At 40.9% G+C, this 15,138-nt stretch overlaps 1 long non-coding RNA gene across 1 annotated transcript in view; it reads right to left on the bottom strand.

Moving 5' to 3' along the window:
- LOC309634520 overlaps positions 1-11,346 on the bottom strand; it is a 122,443-nt gene extending 111,097 nt beyond the window's left edge. Inside the window, exon 1 of the long non-coding RNA XR_014248173.1 lies at positions 4,306-11,346. This is a non-coding gene — a long non-coding RNA (uncharacterized lncRNA). The remainder of the gene's footprint in view (positions 1-4,305) is intronic.
- Between the last annotated feature and the right edge of the window lie 3,792 nt (positions 11,347-15,138).

Here is a 15,138-nt window from a genome sequence, read left to right as displayed (position 1 = left end):
TGAAGAAGTAAGGGAGAAGACGGGGAGCTCATCCACATCTATTACTCACCAGGCATTGACCTGCTAATCCCAATAACATAAGGATGGAGAAAAGAGAGAAACATCGAGAGAGAGAGAGAGAGAGAGAGGATTCCAAAAGAGCAATAATATTTCTTTCCATGCAGGTCACCAGACAGTACTTGCGTCCTTCTTAGCTGGGATTTCCAGCAGTTGTAAACTATGATTTATCAGCTCTTTCTCCAGTTATTTTTTTCATTCTCATTCACACCAAAAAAACTCTGATTTTGTTTCTTTGATAATTCAAAGGGAAAAGGCCACGAAGGCTGGTAGGCCATCCCATTTGTGCGCGCCTTGGGCAGCTGCCAATATATTCTGGGAGGCATTTCAAATGACAGACACGCAAACATGAAATGTACCATAAAGGGCTGTGATTTCTGCAAGTTTTAGATCGGCCAGCTGTGAAAGAAGCTGTACTTAACAGTGAATGTCTCCACATGTTTAAATGTTCTTTTTAAACGATTTTGAAGAAAAAGGCAGACTTAGAGCAACGGAAATGTTAGAAGGCATATCCGTGAGTTAATGAAAGCGTTGCCTTGGAGACCTGGTACAAATGCCGAGTGCCCTTGATGAAGCCAGACGCTTGGCAGTGATGGAGCCCAAGCAAAGCAGTCACCACGCCGCCATCAACTGAGACTTCATAATAGAAAGACAAGGTTGGGAAGAACCTGGTCATCTCATGCTTAGACTAACACAAAACCTTCTGACAGGCTTTCCTGCTGTAGGCTCAGCCCAGCCTGAGCATCCTGGACCATGCTGTCAGATCACTCTTCCTTAAAAGAACAAAACTTCTGAAAACAAAACAAAACAACAAACCCTCCACTCATCCCCCATATTGGCAAAACAGTCCCCAACCTACCCCCGCAGCCTGACCTCCCTCCCCTGGCGGACCACAACGTCCCTGCCTCTACTCCTTCCACGCCCTTGCCCCGTTTCCATCCAGAAGTCCGCCAGTCTATCCTCCAGACATGGTCCCGCCGCACCTTTCCCAGAGTCTGCTCCACCACCCAGCCCGTGGGAGCTCCGTGACACAACAAAGAGATAAATGTAAATATACTTGAGAAACACAGCACATTGAGTTTCCCTTTTGGAGAGTTATTATGTATTTGTCATAAAAAGGCTCTGAGAAATCACACAGTGAAGAAACCCATTTCACCTTTTTAGCCAGTGGTACCCAAATGTCTTTGCCCTCAGGACACTTTTACTCCTAACAAATTAGGGATTCGTTTAGAAACCACAGGAAAACATTAATTCAAACTCCATCTCTTTCAGAAAATCACTTCCAAACACTCCATCCCATCCCTCTTGCCCCTCTGAACCTAACACGGTTATTGTTTCCACCTCTAGTTTGATATATTTGTAACGGCTGGTTATGTATGGATGTCAAAACAATATTAATCATAATCATAACAGATACCATTTAAGAAGAACCAGCTACTTTCCAGGTATGATACTAGGTGCTTTGCAGATATAACCTTAGTTTATTCAGTTCTAACAACCCTGGGAGGTAGACGGTATTATCCCCATTGTACCAATAAGGAAACCAAAGTTCCTTCAAAGTTTGAGTAACACAGCTAGTAAGGCATGGACCTTGTGTGTCAGTTCTGGGTCTTTGTGTAACCCATACGCCAAGGTCTCTTCTAGCATTCTGTGCATTCAACTAGATGGGCCACTCCTTAAGAATCAGAGACCGCGTTGCCTTTCTGAGTAGCTGGCATGTGGTAAATGCTCAGCATATATGTCCTTTAATTGGCTGCTGAAACTCTTCTAAGAGCAGCAATAGAACAACAGACTGTATACAGATTCATGAGCTTTGTAGAATCAGTGTATATTACACTATTCCCTCCACTGCCCTTTCTAAAAATTCTTTTAAATTTTTATCAGAGAAAATTCTATATCTCCTAAGATAACTTCTTATTCTGCAACAAACTACATAATTCTTAAAGGTGTTTGAAGCCATTACAACTTACTGGCATAGTCAATAAAGGATAGACATCTTTAGCAGAAACAACTTTGAGCATCCTGCCGTCTTCTGTCTGAGGTTGAAGCTGGTGCACCACAATGGGGCATGCTCAGTACACTCATTATAGACTGGGAGATTGATGACTGGTAGCCTCCCTCCTCCCTGACAAGCAGTAGAATCATAGTTGGGTTAACAGCCTTGATTATGGAGTTGGAGTCCTGGGTGGTACAGGATGGTGACCAAAAGCCAGATACCAGCACCAGACTGCCTGGGTGGAAATCCCAGCTCTGTCTCTTACAAACTGTGTGACTTGGCACAAGTTACCACACCTCTCCTTGCTTGACTTTCCCCATAGGTAACATGGGGAGAATAATACTATCTACCCCAGAGCACTGGTGTGAGTAGAAAATAAGATAATACATGTCAAGTACTCCCAAAGAATGCCTGGCATGTAGTAAACATTCAGTAGCTGTTGAATATTTTTACTCTATTCACGAGCTAACTGGAGCTCTTGGTTGATGGTTCCCGTAACTATTTTTACATAAAAGTGAACAATAATAAGCTAAATGATATTGAATATTTACTACATGCCAGATACATTCTAAGTGCTTTCTAGACATCTTCTCATTCAAGCCTCTTTACAACCTTCAGGTAATCACTAGTTTCGCTCTCATTCTACAGATGGGAAACTGAAGGCCAGTGATTAAATAACTCGTTCAAGTCCATTTCGTAAGTGAAGGTGCTGGATTTAAACCAAGCTCTGCCTGGATGCAAAGCCCACAGCGCTCATCACTATTTTGTGTGCCATCTATACACATACATACAAGGTCGTCAACTGTAACAAAGCTACTGTGATTGTGCCTTTGCTCTTGCCGTTCTCCAGGCTGCTAAGCCCACCTTATATGGTCCCCACCTACCCAGATTCTGCTCCTCAGTGAGCTCGACTCCTCCTGGGCATCTTCCCAGACACCTGCTTCTCATGCCAGAGCCACGCTTAGCACTCATGGACTGAAACACACCATTAAGCTCTTTACTGGTTTCATGTCTCTCCAACTGCATGTTGCAACCAAGAGGCAAAACTACATTTTATATTTTTCTTCTATGTCACACAATCCTTAAGAAATATTCATGGACTGATGAGCTCATTACTTAATATATTAAGTTTTAGCTTCCACTTAGGTTTAAGACGTTGTCAGTGACAGCATCTAGAAGAAATATTCTTCCTGATCACTTTTGGAAAGACCAGTATAAAAGTTTCAAGTTATTATACTCATGTTAACCTTTACCACAGGAGCGTACTCATTTCTCTGTGTTAGATTTTCCTGCATGTTTTGTTAGGAAGTGTTATATGAAGAACCACATGTCCTTCATATTCACCTTTTGTCCAGTTTAGTTTCATTTCAGCATATAAACTACGTCTTATATCATTGGTAAAGGAAAAAGAACAAAGTTATATGCATGGTTATTTTTCAAGATAAAAGAAAAATGAGGGTTAAGGAAAGGACTTCAAAGTTAATTTACCAAAATCCAACTATATCCTTGACCTGTGCAGACCCCAATAAGGCATTAATTACAAAAGGATTAACACTCTTCTTCACTGTAACAATGGACGCCTCTGTCAATGGAAGGTGATAACGATATTTGCATTCATCCATTAGCATGGGATTCATAGATTATGAGAAAGGTCTTAACACTCTTCCTAAATGAAGTTAAGCAACGCTGTGAAGGGAAAGAGCTACTTTCCTAGTCTAAAAGGACTTGGGCGATTTAGAAAAATCCCAGCAACACTTTGCATGGTGCTCTGCCCAGAGCTAGTAGGGGGCGCTATGAATGTGTTAACTGGCAATACTTATCCTGTTTGCATGCAACTGGGGACACTGCATTAGCAAATGACTCCAAGGATATCGTACAAGAAAATATTTCCCTGTTCTTTTGCACTATATACCCAGCCTTCCCCTTTTCCTCTGCCCACTCGGATGACTGTCCAACTTCAGAGTGGATGCAATGACTCAGTGGGAGAGATATAAAAAAACATTTTCTTCCCTGAATGATTCAACATGCTACAGCCATGTTGGAACAGAGAATACCATTAGCATGGTAAACTTTAGTTATAAACATTTAGAGTTATTTTTGCTTAACTGAATTCTGCCACCAGCTCTACTGCCTATCCCTTGAAACAGGATTTTGTACTTTTTGTGGAATGACACGATGCTTTAAAAAAGTAACAAATATAAGGATACCCAGGCCAGGGAAAGAAAAAAAGGATTTATGAATAGTATACACACCCTCAGTGGAATTTTTCTTACTCTTTGAAGTCTGTCATCCCATCTAGGTCAAGTCAGTAATGCTGCCAAAGTCTTCATGGGCATAAGGAAGCCTTTCACATGCTTATAACCTTGAAAGATAAATGAAAGTCTAGCTAAGAACTTTCCTTACATGTTCCTTTTTCCTCCTTGAAAGGATAGTTGACTGAAAATAAAACAGAGTTGACAAGAGTGCCAAATCGTGCCATATTTCTACAACTATTTAAACTCGGCACTTTTTTCTCACACATTTGAGCTCTGAGCCAACAGAAGGGGACAGGGCAGCAGCATGTTAGAGGCCGGGTATGGGAGGCAGGGTGCTAAGTGGACCCCCACGGTCTTCACCTCCTTGTGCTGTGAATGTGATTGTTACCGCACAGGGAGAAAAGAGATTTTGCACATGTAATTAAAGTAACTAAGCAGCTGGCCTTGAATTAACCAAAAAGGAGATTATGTGGGAGAGCCTCAACTAATCATGTGAGATCTTTAAAAACAAAGTGTTTTCTCCAGCTGGTGGCAGAAAAGGAAGTAAGGGAGATTAGAAGAGGGGGAAGGATTCGACATGAGGGAGGTTGTCCATCGCTGAGATGGAAGGAACCGTGAGGCAAGGATGTGAGTGTGCCGCCTAGGAGCTGAGAGTGGTACCAGGCCAGCAGCTAGCAAGAAAACAAGGATTTCACTCCTGCAACCACAAGGGCCTGAATTCTGCCAACAATCTAAATGAGCTTGGAAGTGAGACAGGAGGGAAGGGGTCAGGGCACAACCGTTAAAGGAATGACACAGCCATTGAGGATATGACAAAAACTGCTTAAAACCAACTAGGCCCAAGATGGCATAGACTTTGAGCCTCATTATACGCTCCTTGTAACACATTAGCATGCTAAATGACACACCCACAGGTGCCATGACAATTCCGAGGCTGACCATAAAAGGCCAAGAAGTGGGCGGTGGCCCACTTCCTGGAAATCCCTGCCCCTTCCCCAAAATAGTTGCAATAATCCTCTCACTTGTTAGTGTATGAAATTACCCAACCCATAAAAACTAACCACCCCATACCCCTTCTGAGACAGACCACATTCTGCCTATGAAATGTGCATCTCTCCAAATAAACTCACTTTCACTTTACTCTGGCTCTCTCTTGAATTCTTCCCTGGTGAAGCCAAGGACCCTCACTTGGTGGCCTGTTCCAGGGACTTGCCCAAGACGTGGGACATGACTGCCTTCTCTTGCCCCATCCTCCTGCAACAGAAGCATTCTTTCCAGAATCTCCAGCTTAGCCCTCCTAGCCCCTTGATTTTGGTTTTGTGAGACTCTAAGCAGAGAATCTAGTTGCACCTACCCAGACTACTGACCTACAGAATTACGAGATAGTAAATGGGTACTGTCTTAAGCTCTTAAATTTGCAGGAGTTTGTTACAAAGCAATAGAAAATGAATTCACTTGGTATTAACTGAGAATCGGTCTCCAAACATTCCCACTCATCTTCTGTTCCAAGTTTCCTTTCCAACCAAAACATCTTCTTTGGTTCCTTGACATACCTTTGCTTTCTCCTAGGCAGCCTTTACACACATTAACTTGCTATCTTGAAAGGCCTCTTTTCTGTTTAGCCAAGGCCTTTGAGACCAACCTAGAGCTTATAACCTGAAGGAAAGGAGCCTGACACAGTTTTCTTTCCAAATTCAAGTCATCTTCACCTGAATAATTCAACTGTCATTCAATTATGTCCTGTTTTGTGGCACCTTTTCCTATGTGGTCTATATTCTTATTTTACTCCTATTTATTTTCTTGTTAATTAGATAGTAAAGCTCTTGAAAGCAAGTGCTTCTAATTTTTATCCTCTACTCTACCTAATACATCCCTTGTACATCACAGTCACCCTGTAAATATTTGTTCAGTTGTTTTGTTCTGAAGTATCTCTCTTTAATCTTAATGAGATTAAATGACACCAACAGTCCAAAGAAAACCTCATTAGCCAAGCAACGGGAATCTCAGCAGTGACCTGCCCCACATTCTACTTGGCCTTTCACTACCGTGAACCCCAAACACACTTAAACTGTCAAAATTAAAAATGTAAGTGCAAAAACAAGATAATCACAGAAAGTAATGTTTGCCAATTGATTTGTGTGACTTTCAGTGACATTGTAAGCTCCCAACTATCCCCTGAGCTGCCAATTTGCATAGAAAGGGATGCTTTCTCTATGGACCACGTTTACCATGAATACACTATTCGCATGAATGTGCAGGAGAGGAAAAGACCAGCAGAAAATATAAAGCGTGTTGGGTTGAACGTCGTGAACAATTAAGAATGATCCACATAACAGGCGTGAAGAAGCAAAAGCCAGAAGTTACCCGCGGTGTTGCAAGCCATGCAGATTGGCTTTAATCCCTTGAAATACAAATAGGGCTTAAGATCCCAGCTAAGACATTTACTAAACTAAATGAACCTATTTTAAACTTTCAGGGAAAAGCAACAAGAATGCAATTTGGAAAAATAATGAAAGTCAACTTCGTCACACTCCAATGTTTCTACCCAACCCCAGAGCAACACGTTTCTCCATCACCATATGAAAATCCAACTCAAACTTTAAAAATATCACTATTTTTCTTTGTTTCTCGAAGGAAAATGTGAAATGAAAATCAATTTCACGTGTATTTTATGCGCTCTCTGTTATATTCAGAATCATAGAACTTGAGGGCTGGCTGAGACTCTGACAGGCTATTTTGTTTATTCTTCTCCATTAGGCAGGCCCACACTTAATCCTTCCTTGATAGGAAAATCTCTATCGTTTTTAAAGACTTTCGGAGATTTCTCAGACTCTCTCTAACCCACTAAGGTAGTTAATAACTTTTCTTATTATCTAGCCTAAATCCTTCACACTATGCTTAAGACTCATTTCTTCTTGTCTGACTGTTCACTAGAGGTGCAGGGAATAATTTATCACTCTCTTTCATATAAGAAATACTCATATACTGATAATAATTATGGAATTAGCTCTGCAATCTCATAATGCAATATTCCAAGGTTGTTGTGGTTCTCTGCAAAATATTCTGCAACTTCTCTTGCTTTCCTTTACCTATCAACTCAAAAATGGTTGCTACCCTCTGTTAAGGATTTAATTACCTGATTCTGAAGTCCCTGGTAGTTCTTGTATGTTACACCTTGGGCATCTGTCCAGGGCCATATCTCAGGAATATGGGATGAAATAAATCATCCAAGGCTGTCCTCACTCCTACAAATAATTTTATGAAGATAATTTGGTTGGAATGAGCATTGAAGGCAGCTATGAAATGTGAAAATAAGTCACAGAAAGGTTGTCTATATAGAAAAAAAAAACTGAAAGGAAATGTATCACAATGCTAATAGCAGTTATCCCTGGATGATGGTAGGATTATGTGGGTGTGTGTTTTGTCTTTCTTTACACCTTTCTTATTTTCCAAACCTCTTGTAACGCATTAATTTTTAATGAGAGAAGAGTAAGTAGTATGTGTAATGTGTGTGTGTGTGTGTGTGTGTGTGTGTTGGAAAGAGTAAGAAGGAGCTGCCTAATGGATTATATAAGAGGGAGGTAGTGGGTAGCCAACCATCCCAGTTTTCACACTGGAAGTCCCAAGTTGCAGAAAACCCCTCAGTCCCAAACAAACCTGGATGGCTGGCCACGCTACAGGAAACCAGGCGAGGGGACAGCATAGATGCTGCTGGGAGTGGGAATAATACCAATACCACTATTTTTCCCACCAGATGGAAACCACTTGCCTCTTCCTGATGGGCTGCTCAGGATCCTTAGATTTGGGGGACCCGAGCAACACCCCAAATACGTGGAAAGGTAAGAGCAAATCTGTGTTCTCACCATGTTTTCTTTTTCATATACAGAGGCACTTTGCTGATTCAGGGCAAGATAATAAAGGATTTTAGATTGGATCAGAACAGAAGATTCTAGGCTTATGTGTTCGCTTTGCTTTTGTTTTCCTTTCTCCCCAGGGCTCAGGAACTAGAAATGCCAGGCCTACACCTTCAAGAGCCAACTTAAGACACAGACGTGGTGTCAGATCAACATGTCGACCTGGTACCTTGCATCAGGTTCCACACACAGAGCCCGCTCTGAGCAGAACCGTGGGGCAGGAATACAGCGCTGGCTTTGAATGCGTCTCCACTCCTATTGGAACCACCCTTCCCTCCTTCAGGAGCCCAGCCGCTATCCCAGGGCTTTGCTGCGTGAAGCGCATTTGTTTCCAAGTGTTGTGTGGTTATAGTGGAGGCCCAGGAGACAGTGTAATAGCATTGGAAAGCAGAGGTTTTTGAGCAAGGCATATGCAACTCAGAGCAAATCCACAGGCAGATCTTACCTTCAAGTCTCCATTTACACCCTGTAACAGCAATAATAATCACATTATCTACCTCCTAAACAATGCATGTAACATGCCTAGAACAGGGCCCAGCATTATGAGCATAGGCACATATATACACACACATATATGTACCAGCAAGGAAAGAGCCTTACTTCTAGTCTTCTTTAATACAAAATCAGTCTCAATCATTCATTAAACATTTACTGAGCACTCACTGAGGGCCAGACTGGGCTAAATATCAGGATACAAGATGACTAAGATATGGCCTCTGTCCTCAAGGAGTTTACAGCCCAGCACAGGGAACAGATGTGAGCACAGCCTGGACTGTTCTCTGAGCAACAAAGCAAGTAGGTAGTGAGTGCTGGGAAGAGGAACATTAGGGAAGCCTGCACAGAGGACAGCGTGTTAGAATAAAATCTTTCAAATAATTTTTAATTTTTTAATTTTAGAAGTACACCGCTTCACTATTAAAAGATTCAAAACACATAAACAAAACAGAGAAAAATGAAGTAAAACCATTTGTGACCCCCAATGCCAAGAAATAAACAACTTTTAGCATTTTTATATCCTTCCATAATTCTTATATACATATGGAAAATAGATATGTATCCTTGGTGAGGATTATATGGTACATACTATTTTGTAATCTGATTTTTTTCACTTAAAAATATAGCTTGGACTGTCTTCCATATCAAGAAATATAAAAATAAGTACAACTTTTTAAGTGGCTGCATAGTATTCCACCATAAATGTATATGTAATTTTCTTTTTAACCAACCCCTTTAATGGTTTCCAACTGGGTTATGCTGGACACTCTCATTCAATGGGAACTCTTAAGATTTTTTTTTTTAAGAGGGGGTGTGGCATGATGTGATTGTAAGGAAACAGTCAGGCAGCGAGGGAGATAGATCCCATCAAAAAGAATTCCAAGGGCACCAATATTCTAGTTGGAGTTAAAGAGGGCTTGAATTAAGGCAGCAGTGGGTAGACGGGGAAGGGCCCAGCCGGGGGACTCACGGATTTGAACTTATAGGACTTGGGGGCTGACCACGGGACACTGAGTCAGGGGATCGGTTGTGTCTTGATGGGGCTTTATCTCCTCGCTGCTTATTAACCATGAGAGAGAACCCAAGAATCGTGTGTCTGGGGACATGTGGATATCATGAATTCCTTTTAGGACATGTTGAGGTTGAAGGGCATGTGAGACTCTGACGTGGGGATGATCCGTTGTGAAACCCATAGCTCCAGATTATGTCCAGGTGGAGAAGTGGCTTTGGAAATACTCAGCAGGATGAAGAAGACTATCCAGGAGAGCTGTGTTAGGGTGCAGACTGAGAGGTGAGGTAAGATTATGTGGGAGGAATAGGACAAGCTAAGAGGGACCAGCCACCGAATCAGAGATGTGAGCACAGGGCCACTGAGGTGTGCGTGAGGAGAGGCCAGGCTGGGAAAGGCTCATCTCTGTGACAGTCTTTTGCTGCTGGAGGACTCAGAAAATCCCAAGGGACGTGTTAGCTCTTCTGTGGACATGCCCCTCCCCAGGGTGCAGCCACCATGGATGACTTCATAATAAATGTTAGGACCACATCCAAGGCCAGCGGTGGGGGTCAGGCTTGGCTATTAGGATTGAACACTAAGATATCCTAGAGGAGAATCTCTCAAACTCTGCTAGAGCCCGCTCATAACAAATGGGGGAAAAGACGTTTATAGTCACACAAATTTGAAAGCACAGAGGTAAGTGTTTAAAAGGAACTCTACACTGCAGGACTTTTCAGAGGCTTTGATACTCCTTAGAACTGTGCCTCTTCAAGAGAGAAGTGTGGTGGATGGCATCTCCCAAACTTCTGTAACCACGGAATTCTTTCCACATAGAAAACCTACTAACAACTCGGAGATCACTCGTATTCTGGGAAAGCCTACAGGAAATACGGACCGAGAGAAACGCAGCAGGTACTATACACAACCCCAAGCTCAATTACTCACAATAACAAAACAAAGCAGCTAATTTACTTTGTCTGCAAAATAGGTCAAACACCAAAGGGAGCAACACAATAAAGGCGAGGAGTCTTTTAGTGCCGTATTTCATTAGTTCTGAGTCACACTGCTTTACATTTTACTCTCTGAAATTGAAAATCAGGATGTGTCTCAGAGGTGGTGTCTAACCATCTCTGTCTGCCCTGTGCCAATCATGATAGAGTTCTCACTGCATCAGCAACTTGGAAAAAAATTCCTGGAAAATTAGAAGGGCACTCATACATCAAATGTTTGTGGGGAGCGGGTCTGGGGTGGTAACTAAGTGATCAGCCACATTCTTGACCTGGGAGTCAAAGCCAGGTAAAGGGTTCTGCACCAATGGCGTTTGGTTATCTTACAGACTCTTTTAAGAAACAACAAGCCTCAATGTCTTCAAAGGAAGTTACTGATATATACACAAGCATGGGCATCAATGACAGTAAATGAAAAGGGATGCAGAAGAACTGGCCTTCGGATGTGAAGAAGTTTTCGAATACCATAATTACTTAGTTCCCTTATGTTTTTCCTTTTTTCTGTAGGCAAAAGAGTGATAGATAAAAAAAAAAAAAAAAAAAAAACCTATGTCTAAGTACAAAGACTTTAAATGAGTATAAAATACATTCTAAGTGATAAGAAAGCATCGTATCATAGTTTCATGGGCAGTGATTTTTCCTTCTTAGCGGTATATAAAATAATGGAGCATTTGAAGTCAATTGTGACTTAGAATTAACGAAATGGATAACTGGCTTTGAATAAATGTATTTTGGCCAATTCTTTCTAAAACTTTTTGCAATTTATTCCTAAATGGTAAAATTCCCAAGGAAATTCAATTAACTAGATTTAAAGTAAAATTTTTGAGAATAGCCTTTGGTTCCCTTATTCTTTAGGATTTCAAAATCATCACTCTCCTCTTCCTGGAAGTCTCAAGCCAGCCACCTCCTAGAGTAACATCTCTGTAACAGACTTCTGCCTCTAAGCTGTCCTGAACAGCAAAGCTTTGCACTGGACCAATTCCCTGGAGAAAACCTAGCTTCCTCTTCTAAGTTTTTGTTTTCCTCTGCAATTCTCTTTTTATAGCTGGAGCCAGTGGTAAGGCCATTCGGCCCCAGCTGATCTCAATTAAACCCTCTGTGTGAAGCAGGGGGTAGGGGTGACCCAGCACTGTCTCTCCCTTCTTCATTTCCTTTCTCTAAAACGAGGGGATGAGATAAGACATTCTCCAGGTCCCTAGAGCATTAACATTCTATGTTTTATGTTGACTTCTCAAAACAATCAAATGTATTCTTGATATTTAACTTGTATTTTATACAAAAGAAGCATATTATACTCACAATTAACCATTTTGCCTTAATAAGCAGATACAGTTCTTTACAACTCTCACAGCGTACTGCCAAATATGGAAATACACTTCAAATTAACATTTTTCAGAAGGTCATTTAATGTATACCAGCGCCTCTCTGAATTATTTGACTTCTGTGTTTTAAAATTATATTTGTTCTCATCTTGAAAGTAACCAGAAGTGCTGGGTCTTAACAAGATAATCATTCCTAAGTTGAGATGGGCAGTTCTGATGAAGTTAACTATTTATATGATCTACAGTCACCAACCCACAAGACTGTGAAGTCGAGCTCACGTCCATCTCATTCGCTGTGGTATCCCTAGCTCAGAGCACGGTGCAATCATGAAATAAGTGCTCAACATCTTACTACTGGATGAATAAATGAATGACTCAATGGCATTGAGAAACAGATAATGACAGGCAAAATACATTGTTAAATGCCTAATGTGTGTGTAGTATAAACCACTACAAACAAGAACAGATAATTTAAGGAGACTAATCTTTCTTCTGAATTTTGTTCCCTCCAGGACATAGTTCAGAAACATGGTAACAAAACATGCATTATTAGTGACCCTAGGGAAACAGGTGACTGATATTGAAGTTTGTGGGATTATTTATCATATACATGCACAGGCATCTTCTCAATCACTAATTATAAACCAGACAGCTTCAATTGCAGCAAAAGGAGACTCCGAAACTGAACATTTGAATGCTTTTTTAATTGTTGAAGATTCATTAGCCCCTTGAGAGAAATATTGAAAAAATGTTGGATGCAGGGCTGGACCCCTAAACCCCAGAATTAACATTCCCATGAAAAGAGTGTAAGCAGCTCCCCAAAATCTGATGGGAGGTGTCCTTTGGAGGCAGAAAATTTACTCTTGGAAAGGAATAAGCTGAAGACCTTGAGGGTCTTATCTGACAAGGAGACATGAGTTTTTGACTGTGGCACTGGGAAAAGAGCCTCTATCCAGCCCCTGGAACTTGATCCAGAGAAGAGACTGGAAGTCTGGGAGACACCTGCCCCATCGTGAGCAGAGAGGAAGGAGCCAGAGCAAAGCTGCCCGAGCCTGTGGGAATGCCAAGGGCATCGGGAAAGTACTGGGGCTGCCAGGCACCCAGCAAAAAGGAGGACATGGCAGTGTTTGTATCCCAGCACCTTTCTCTGGTTTGGGACTTTGAGTTCAAAACCCACTGGCATTTTCATTCAGGGACTTGTTTATTCCTGATTTTTGTATGTCTTGGAAAAGGAAAAATGGCATGAAAATTCCTTAACATTGGAGATGTACATTCAGATTCTTACTATGCTCCCTGGCCAGTTTGCTGAAATCCCAGAATTTTTATAAAAATTATCTTGCTTACCAGAATTCATGAAATTCTTCCACTGAACTAATCTGCAGATTCTGTCAGAACAAGCTCCTTCTCATATGTCAGCAACTATGGGTCTTTCCATATATTGATGGAAAAAATATATATTGATGTGCAGAAAAGTAAGAGAAATTGAGGGGTAGTGAGCAGAGGAGAATGTTATTCTGATCTTTTTCAACCCTGAAGAAATATTTGAATCGGGAATGCTGTATCTATCACAACAACAGAAATGTGTACCTTAGATCTCTACTATTTTAATTCTCTGCATTATACCAGTATATTAACTATTGATAAGAACCATCCTACAGATTTTTTTGTCAAATTGGGTAATTTAATTGATCATATGTAACTAAATACTACAGAGTTGAGTGGTAAATTGTAACTCGATACTATTATTCAAGTCATCTCCATAGATCAGAGAATTATATATGAATATATGCATATTCAGGATCCTAAAAGCAGCAGCACAATTTTTAAAGTTACAAGGCTAGTTGGTGGGGTTGGAGAGAGGTAGAAATGAGGATTCATTTCATCCAACAATTCTAACTAACACTCATTCACCCTGAAAGAAAAAAAAAAATGCAGCTACTCTATTGATCATTATTTCATAGGAGTTTGGAGTGTCTATCTTCACCAAGAGCTTCTGATTCTTTCATTGGAGGAAAGTTGGATAGGGGAAGAGATGCATGCAAAGGCATGATGACCTTCTTCTCCATACATGCATCATCTTTCCACTCTCACTTTCTCTCGTCTGATGTGTGGCCTGGACAAGTTGCAACCCATGCTGTGCTGAGGGCTGGAAGGAAAAGGTTTAACTGATGGTCTCAGACCAGGACTACAGTCCTTTGTAAACTTATCTCTGTGTCTTCCCCCACAGGTCGGCTTAGAGGGGAGGAGATGTCGGGTATGAACAACTGGGGAAGAGGTGGAGCAGAGCACATGCTGAATGGAAACTAAGCATCCTTGTCTCTTTTGACCCTGGCCTCCATGGTAGGAGATGAGGTAAACTTCCAAACTCCCCCCTGAAAAAAAATGTGATGAACACTAACCCATCTGAGCTAGAATAAGTCAAACAGAAAGACTTTGCTAGTTCTGAGAGACCCAGGGTTTTCTACACATATCATCAAATACCTGTCCTGCAGAGCTTCAAATAAATGCATAACAGATAAATGGGTAACCATGAGGCCAATGTTATTTATCAAACTGGAGGCAGGGAAATCAGGAAACAGGTCAGAGGAGAAGTTGAGAAAATTCAGAGCTTAACTAAAACTCAATACAGAGAGATTTATTTCTCTGCTTCCAAAGAATCATAGCTAAACCCAGTAATATATTTTATGCACACATACAGAAAATGTATTTTAATTGAGTAAAGCTTTCTAAGTATGCAAATAAATTATGTCATTAAAATAAAGCCCTCTGGGTGTTCACGCCATGAGGAGAAGATTCCTAATCACTGATAAAAGATATTCCATGAGTCAGCAATAGCTATTCTGTGGGCAAAAAATAAATTAATTAAAGATAAATAAAACTCTCAACTGGCTGCATATATATATGTAATTATATATTAAATTGTATTCTACATTATATAATTACATTATACAATATTATATATACTTTTATATTATGTATATAATTATTATATATTATGTACACAATAAGCCTTTAAAGGCAGGCCATGCCCAGAACAGCGTGGGAAATCACATGACATATGAATGTCACCCACTTACCTCTAGTCTATGTTTTTACACAGT

Source organism: Balaenoptera borealis (assembly GCF_965194805.1).
Source record: "Balaenoptera borealis genome assembly, chromosome: 9".
Taxonomy (NCBI): domain Eukaryota; kingdom Metazoa; phylum Chordata; class Mammalia; order Artiodactyla; family Balaenopteridae; genus Balaenoptera; species Balaenoptera borealis.
The sequence above is the reverse complement of the archived record's forward strand: the minus strand, read 5'-3'. Positions and strand labels throughout refer to the sequence as shown.